This window comes from Arachis ipaensis, chromosome B01, assembly GCF_000816755.2.
Source record: "Arachis ipaensis cultivar K30076 chromosome B01, Araip1.1, whole genome shotgun sequence".
NCBI lineage: Eukaryota > Viridiplantae > Streptophyta > Magnoliopsida > Fabales > Fabaceae > Arachis > Arachis ipaensis.
The window spans coordinates 130,570,257-130,576,994 of NC_029785.2; positions in this window are offsets into that span (position 1 = coordinate 130,570,257).

Consider the following 6,738-nt stretch of genomic DNA (forward strand, 5'->3'; position numbering starts at 1 on the left):
CATATCTTGTTTGTATATATTTATAAAAATCGAATTAATTGAATTCGAATTAACATGAAATATAATAAATTGAATTGATTATATTCGAATTAGTAATAAAACTCATTGATGTCAAGTGTTTATATACTAAATCGAAACAATGAGATTCGATTTAGAGTCCATACTAAATTGAAATAATTAAATTTGATTTACAGCCCATAATATATCGAATCAATTGAGTTCGGTTTATAGCAAAATGAGCCTATGGTAAATCAAATGTAATAGATTCGATTTAGTTTTGGTGTACCTGTATATACAATTTGAATTCACTTGCTTCGAATTATAATTCAAAATTTTGTCCCCCTCTCAAACCCATAAAAGAAGAAAAAATTAGGCTACAACACCACAATATTCTTAACTGCGGATATGAAAAAAGACTCGAATCATATATTTATCAGTTAGACGGAATTGTTCATGTTGCTAGTAGTATCAATGAAGAGGTTGATGAGTAATATTAATTTTGTTCTAGATAGATTAAAAATGTTGGCAATGTTAATTCGCTTAGAGTATTTGATTATAAGCGTTAGTTACAAATGTTAGTTAGAGTAGGTTTTAGTAGTTTGTTAGAGTTTTAAAACTACAAATGTTACTTAGACTAGTGATTATAAATGTATGTTAGAGTAACAATTAGATGTTTTGTTAGAGTAAGTTATAATAAGTGTTAGATTGATTAGTGAGTAGAAGTTTAGGTAGATATTATTTTAAGTTAGAAGTGTCCATGATAATAGGGACGATATTAGAATTTTCATTTTGAGCAATCGCAACCAGCAATATTTTTTCATATTTTTCGTACAAGTGGGTCTCATCAATACTAATTAGTGGTTTACAATACCTGAATGCCTACGGTGAGAACGACCAAAAAAGTCGATAAAAATATGCTGATGATTCGTCAATTTGGCTTTCAAGTCCTACAAGACTCCTCTCGACGTCTTCAGTACTACAAATACTATTTGGCATCGTTATCTGCACACCTAGTATCCATCTTGACAATTTATTGTAGATCTCTTTTCAATTCCTATAAATCTTCGTAATGGCCTTCTGCTTAGCCAATCAAACTGTAACATCTCGAGTTTTTAAAAATTAAATAATGAATTATTTGTAAAGCTTCTTTGTTGCAGTTGCACTTCATTCGGGATGCTGAGCATGACTTGGCCATCCAGAAGATATTCGACTATAGGATGGGTCGGCGGCTCCAGCAGATGCTGGATGATGTTCGCCACGTGTAACATCCCGAATTTTTGAAAATTAAATAATGAGTTATTTGTGAATTATTAAACTTAATTATGATTTTATTTTTAAAAAATTATTTTACCAAAAGAAATTAAATCAATGTTACGAAACTTTGAGTTTAAAATTAATTAGAACTCATATAATTTTCATAATGATTGGACATTTTTTATTTAGAATTTAAAATTTAATAATTGAAAAATAATGAGAATTTTATATGATTTTAAATATTGAGATTTTGAATTTTATTTTTATGAATAAAAAAATTAATTTAATTAATTTTAATTTTTAATTAAAATATTTATCTAAAAATAATTGGTAAGTTGATAATTAAATAGTATTCTTAAATATAATTTTATTGGGTTAAATTTGGTTTTCAATTACTATTCTACCTAAACCCAAATCTTAACCCAAACCCTAATCCTAAATTAAAAAAACACACACGCACCCTCACATTTCACTCCCAGCCGCCACCCTCTAACCCTAGCACACCCCTCCCCAACGGTACAGAGAAGAGAGAAAAGAAACAAAAGTTGCAGAAAGAGAGATCAGCGAGGAAGAAAAAGAAGAGAAGAGAGGAGGGGGCTGTCCTGTCGTCACCTCCGCGGCCCTGGAGCCTATCGAAGTCGCAGTGATCAGGGGTCGTCGCCGAGGAACTGTGAGAGAGAGAGAGAGAGAGCGACATTGAGAGAGACGCCAGCCTAGGACCCTGACGAGCTAGAGGAGCTGCGTCTTGTTGCCGTCGTGTTTGTCGCCGCGGGCTTCAAAGAGAGAGAGAAACGTGTGGCCAGGAAGAGGAAGAGGGGTACCTCGTTCTGCCATTCTTCCCGCTGTTGCGCTGGTTGCTGCTGGAGCTCCATGCCGCCATTCTAGCCGTTGGAAACTACCACTGGAGCCCCTGTCGTCTTGGTAAGCTCTATCCATGTTTCGGATTTCCTCCTTTGTCTGTCGATATTATTATTACCGTGAGGGTTATTACTGAGGTTGTCAGCGAAAAATGGTTACCGTGAGTTACTCTGCCGTTGTTGCCGTCAGTAAAGGTCACCAGAGCTGCTACCACTCCATCCCCGTCTCTTTTTAATCATCGTAAGTATTCTTGTTCTGGAATCCTCGCCGTTATTGTTTCATTATAAGTTTGTTAAAGATTTTGAGGTATTGATAACGTAGGGCCGAGTTTTGGAAATTGCATGTTTGTAATTAAAGTTGTTGCTATGGTTGTAGAAATAATGGAGTTATAGTTACGACTGCCGCTATTGCGGGTCAATAGAAAAAGGAATTTTTGACGCGTTTAATTTGAAAGGTTTCGACTATTCGAGGTAGAGGGTTTTGTTTTAAAATTAAAAGTTTTGATTTAATAATGCCTATAAAACTTATTAAATAGTTGCAAATATGTTATAATAGTTTAGAATAATTAATTGATGAGTTTGATTTGAATTTATGACTGAAATTGTGATTGATTCTAGTGTAGTTTTGTATGGTAGTTGATTGGATGATAATTGTGATAATTTGGTTGAGAATTCTTATTTTAATTGAATTATTATAAGTTAATTATTGAGAATCCTATTATTTTGATAATTGTTGAGAATCTTGAGAATTGTTGAGATAGAGAAATTCGTAAAGGTGATTAAGTCTACTTTTAGGGGAGGTTATATCTGAATTTTTATAAAAATATACAAATTTAATTAAATTAATTGTGTAAGTAGTGCCTGATTAATGAAATTGATAGTTGAAAACGGATATTTAAATACTAAATTGATGCTGGTTATTAGTTGTTACAAGTTTGTAAAGTGAGTATTTTTTAGGGTGTTAAAGTTAAATTTTTAAAGTATTTGAGAATGGACCGAAAGAATGCTTAAGAAAGTTAAGGAAAAGTTTAAAAAAACATACTAGAGTAAAGGTTAAATTGGGTTTGAGTGATAAAAAGATAATTATGTAAAAGCTTAAGATAAGAAAGTAATTACATAAAAGTTAAGGATTAAAGTGCGCTATATATATATATATAAGAGTATAAGTAAAGAAAAGATAAAATTAAGGAAAAGGTTAAAGAAAAAAGTTGAAAAAAAAGTTAAAAAAAGGGGTAAAAATAAGGTCAAGAAAGGTTTGAAGATTTAAGGTTTAAAGAAATGAAGTTGAGGTTTGAGGAATAAAAATTGAGAAAAATATTGAATGATTTGAAAAAAAAAGACATGATATTGAGCACAATCTCGTGAGGAAGGTGATACGTAACGCTCACTGAGATATTTTGCATGAGGCTTAATGGGGACGGCGATACGTAACACCCACTTGAGACCGGAAGGAAGGTTCCCCATGAGGACAATGATACGTAACGCTCATGAAAGGGACGTTGGCTGAGGTAACAATGGCGATACGTAACGCCTATCTTAGGATCACTGTCGGGTATCGGGTAATGAACCGACACGTGAGCTTACGGCCTGTATAGGAATAAACATTCATCATATGCATCTATATGAATTGCTTGGGTGTGTCTTCTATTGTTGTGTTATGTTATCTATAAAATTTTCTGCTATTTGACTTGCGTGAATTGTTTGTATGTTTGTGTTGTGTACTTTTGTTTGTGCTTGTTGGTTTATAAATGTGACTGCGAACTGAATTGATTGAGGATGATTAAATTAATTGAAAATTATTTTAAAGTAATGTAATTTGAAAGAAACTGCTAAATCGTGTAAAATAAGACTCCGAATTTCAAAGGTTTAAAAAAAATAATTATTCTTGAAAGATAAGTGAGCTACGTGCACTTATTCCTTACTTTTATGCCATTCTCATCCTCTATTGAGAACTTGTGGTTTAGTTCTCATCCCAAAATTTTCACCCTTTTTAGTGACACAGGCTTAAAGACACAGTATAAGGCTATAGACGAATAGTGAAATTTGTTTATGAATCAAGTTGCTTTCATCAAGTCCCCTCGTTCTTGTTGCTTAAGATTTTATTTTATACAGAGAGATAGGTATTGTATCTGAGTTTTATTTACTATTATTAATATTTATGTGATTATTATTGTTTGGAGATCTTTGATGAACGATTTTATTTGAACAAAATAAAAACTATTGGCATTTTCTTATAATCGAAAATAAGTTAGCGATATAAAGACTCAGTATTAAATAGTTAATATTAGTAAAGTTCACGTAATATTCTTGATGAGTTTGGAAAACTCTAAATTAAAAATGTGATGATCAAACATTATTAATATTATTAATTTGATTAATTACAAAAATATTAATATGTTGATTAAATTAATTTTTGCAATGCAGGTTTTATTTGGGCCGAAACATAAAAGAAATATTGTAAGCCCAAATCAAAACCAACATTCAGCCTAGGTGTATGTTTCCTATAATATGTGGTTGAAGCAATTTGTGATTACTTGGGACAGAACTCAAACATTGCCATAAGCCCAATCAGTTTGGATGAATCAAAATTTTATTGGGCCAGATTAAATGTTGTTGCTACTAAGCCCAATTTTAATTTTGATGAATGTTCCTCATGCTTGATCCGAAATCAAGTGAAGAAGAAAGAAAAAATTGCTTCCAACGGATCCAAGCATTTTACCATGTGATGAATTCCAAATTTCATTAAATTGTCATTTATTGCATAGAAAATATGAGAGAGAAATTTGCTGTTGAGTTGATTGATTGTCATAGTGCTGCACACTACCAATAGCAAAGAAAGGGAAGTAAATTAATTCACTTTAGTTTATTTATTCAAAAACACTTGATTGCTTCTTTTTCTACATTTTCTATTCTCTCATCTCTCTCCTCTTTTCGGACAATACCCAGAAAACAATGGAAGCAAAACTTAGCTACCGAATTGAAGGAAGAGCACGCTACAAGACCATCTCAATGATGGCAAGAAAATATAAAAAATGTAGTGGCTGAGATTCTTATCACTTGTAGTAAGATTTTGTGATGAGATCTTAGCTTCTCCATACCAAAAATGGAGAAGGAGATTCGGCCAGCAAGGAAGAAGATCTTGGAGGAGATGGCTTGTCACTACTTTTGAGTTCACTCATCACAGAAGGTAGCTATGGTGGCAACGTGAGGAAGGAAGCAAAAGTGGAGCAGAAGAAGTCATCATCATCATGAAGCATCAAGGGCCAGAAATCCATCTTGGAGAGCAAGCCAAGGATGGAGCGCTCGGATTGATGAAGAGTGATGACCAAGGAAGGACTAGAGGTAATTGCATGTTGCATTTTACATGGATTATCTCTTCTCTCTCTCTGGCCGAACCGGTTCTGTTTCTTGGAGAAGAAGAAGTTGGCTTGGTTTCTGGCTTCAAAAGTGGAGGCTTCCCTCTTCTATAAAAAGAGAGAACAGCCACTGTTTGGAGCAAGGAGAAAGTTTGAGAGTGCAAGGCACAGTGTTCTCAGAGTTACCTGAGCTAACAGTTTTTTCTTCTCCTTCAATGTATTTTGTTTTGTATTTTTCTGTTTAATTTTGTCATGTCTTGAGTCTCATGGAAAAGGAAAACAGTGAGGTTTGTATAAAAAAGCCATAGAGCGGAAAAAGGCAGAGAGTGCAAAATTAAAAAGAAAAAGCCATAGATGTCCTTAGAGTTCCTTTGTTCATCTATGTTGTATTTCATGATTCTGTGGGAATCCCCTTGTAAGTTGGGTTAGCACTTTACAGATTGTAATCAGGAAGATTATAGTGAAATTCCATCATGTTTGTGATGGAGACTAGATGTAGGTTGCACTGCACTTAGCAGCTGAACCAGGATATATCTGGGTGTAATTTTTTCTCTTCTCTACTCCATTTCTGTATCTACTGCACAGGAGCAAAAACAAAAAATATCTCGTGTTAAGTGACGAGACAAAAAGAAAAGTCTCATGGCTAAGGACGAGACAAAAGAAAAAGTCTCGGGGCTAGTGACGAGATAAAAAGACAAGAAATTTTCAAAAGTGGTTTCAAAGGTCAGGAAATATTATCAAGCAAAAAGGGGGCTAAGATTCAACCCCCCTTCTCTTAGCCACTGATAACTATCAATTGGTATCAGAGCTTGGTCTCAAAGAGATCAAGCTTTGCAGCTTGGAGTAAAGATCCTCATGACAGAAAACAGTGGCTCAAATGTGGTGTCCTATAATCTTACCGAAGGACAATCAAGCAACAGACCTCCTCTTTTCAATGGAAAAAATTATACCTATTGGAAGGAGAGGATGAAGATATTTGTACAAGCAGTGGATTACAGACTTTGGAAGATCATTCTGGAAGGCCCTCAATATCCAACTTTTACAAGTGCCAAAGGAGTTGTCTCTCCTAAACCTGAAGCAAATTGGACAGATGAAGATAGAAAAAAAGTGGAGCTCAACGCCAAGGCCATCAATCTGCTCAACTGTGCTATCAGCTTTGAGGAGTACCGACGGGTATCACGTTGCACAACAGCAAAAGAAATCTGGGATAAACTCCTAGTTACTCATGAAGGAACAACCATTGTGAAAAAGACCAGGATTGATGCCGAAAC